At 38.5% G+C, this 2,030-nt stretch overlaps 1 pseudogene; it reads left to right on the top strand.

Moving 5' to 3' along the window:
• Positions 1–643: 643 nt before the first annotated feature.
• Positions 644–1,427, top strand: LOC110257944 (large ribosomal subunit protein uL18 pseudogene; annotated as a pseudogene).
• Positions 1,428–2,030: the final 603 nt, after the last annotated feature.

The raw sequence follows: 2,030 nt of genomic DNA, 5'->3' as shown, positions 1-2,030 counted from the left end.
GCACTGACAGCTGGACCTATCCATTGCCTCCTTCTCCCTGAAAACACACTGGGCATCCTGGGAATAACAGCCTGCTCACTCCGAAGAAAGAGACAACAAATGTTCAAACTCCCACACAAAAAATAAATAGTAACCCTCCCCAAAATACGAAGGGTTATTCTTGCATAGAAGTAGCCTTACAAGACTAGTTTGGCTTTCCTGAACAGCACGATATTGGCGCAAAAATATATACATACTCCTATATATAAAAAAGTAAGTAACAAGGACCTACTGTATGGCACACAGAAATCTACTGAATATCTGCGTAATAAACTATGGGGGAAAATGATCTGAAAAAGAATGTATAAATGTATATAAATAAATGATTAACTTTGGTGAAGCTAAAACAGTATCATAAGTAAATTATATGCCAGTAAAATTTAAAAAGAGATATACTGCATCTGTGCACATGCTGTGGCCCTTCCCTCCCCACTCCCACTCAGGGAGTGGTGTTAAGCCTGCTACTCTGAGGCAAGCTGCTGATTTGGAGCTCTGTTCTGCAGGATAGGGGTTGTAAAATTGTCAAGAATTTTACTTCAAGAGGTACCAGGTGAAATTTAGAAGATCAGAGGGTAAAACTGACCACTACGCCTGAAGAGGATTGGTCATCCAAGATAAAAATAAGTAAAACACACCAAAATACAAGATGATAGTTCCTGTAACTAATAGAGATAAAATTTGTCAGATAGCTTATGATCATATAGAAAGAGATATGATAGTTTGTGCAGCTTATGATCACGAACTCCCAAAGTATGGTCTGAAGTTTGGTCTGACAAATTATGCTGCAGCTTATTGTACTGGCCTGCTGCTGGCCTACAGGCTTCCTAATGGATTTGGTGTGTACAAGATTTGTGAAGGCCAGGTCGAGGAGTCTGGAGATGAATACAATGAGAAAAGCATGGGGAGCAACCTGGTGCCTTCATCTGTTATTTGTATGTAGGGTTTGCTAGGACTACTACTGGAAACAAAGTTTTTGTGCCCCTGAAGGGAACTATAGATGGAGGCTTGTCTATCACTCACAGTACCAAATGATTCCCTGGTTATGATTCAGAAAGCAAGGAACTCAGTGCCAAAGTACACTGAAAGCACATCCTGGGGCAGAACATTGCAGATTATATGCATTATCTGATTGAAGAAGATGAGGATGCTTATAAGAAAAGTTCTCTCTGTAGATAAAGAATTACATAACTCTAGACATGACAGAGAAAATGTACAATAAAGTTCATTTGGCAATATGAGAGAATCCACTGTATGAGAAGAAGCCTAAGAAAGAAGTTAAAAAGAAGAGGTGGAATTGTCCCAAAATGTCACTTATGCAGAAGAAAGATTGGGTTACTCAGAAGAAAGCAAGCTTCCTTCAAGCTCAGGAATGGGCTGCTGAGGGTTAATAAACCAGGCCATAGTTTTCCATGAAGATTTTTTCAAAGACATTAAATAAATGTATCAATCAAAAAAATAAAATTTAAAAAGAAAAAGAGGAGAAAGAGAAAAAATAAACCGCCCAAACCCCAAAACAGATGTAAAGATAAATGGAAGAGTATAGAGACCCCAAATATAAAACTATACATAAAGGGTCAATTAATTTGCAATGAAGGAACTGTTATTATGCAGTGGGAAAAGGACCATCTCTTCTACAAAAGATATTAAAAGAGATGGATAGCCACTTATAAAATAATAAAATTAGAACATTCCTATGGATGGGAGAAAATATTTGCAAATGACTTGACCAACAAAGAATTTATATACAAAATACACACACAACTCATAATGCTCCATAGCAAAACCACAAATAATCCAATCAAAAAATGGCAGAAGATGGAGTTCCCACTGTGTCTCAGGAGGACATATTGTACCAGAGGATGTGGCTAGATCCCTGGGCTCAGTCAGTGGATTAAGGGTATGGTCTTCCCACAAGCTGTGGTATATGTTGCAGATAAAGCTCAGATCCGGTGTGGCTGTGTCTGCGGCTAGGTAGCAACTGCAGCTCCAAT

Source organism: Sus scrofa, chromosome Y (assembly GCF_054392235.1).
Source record: "Sus scrofa isolate SSC_HxYL_T2T_F1_AM1 chromosome Y, Sscrofa_HxYL_maternal_Yorkshire_Landrace_v2.0, whole genome shotgun sequence".
NCBI lineage: Eukaryota > Metazoa > Chordata > Mammalia > Artiodactyla > Suidae > Sus > Sus scrofa.
Note: the sequence above shows the minus strand (reverse complement) of the source record. Positions and strands in the feature narration are given on the sequence as shown.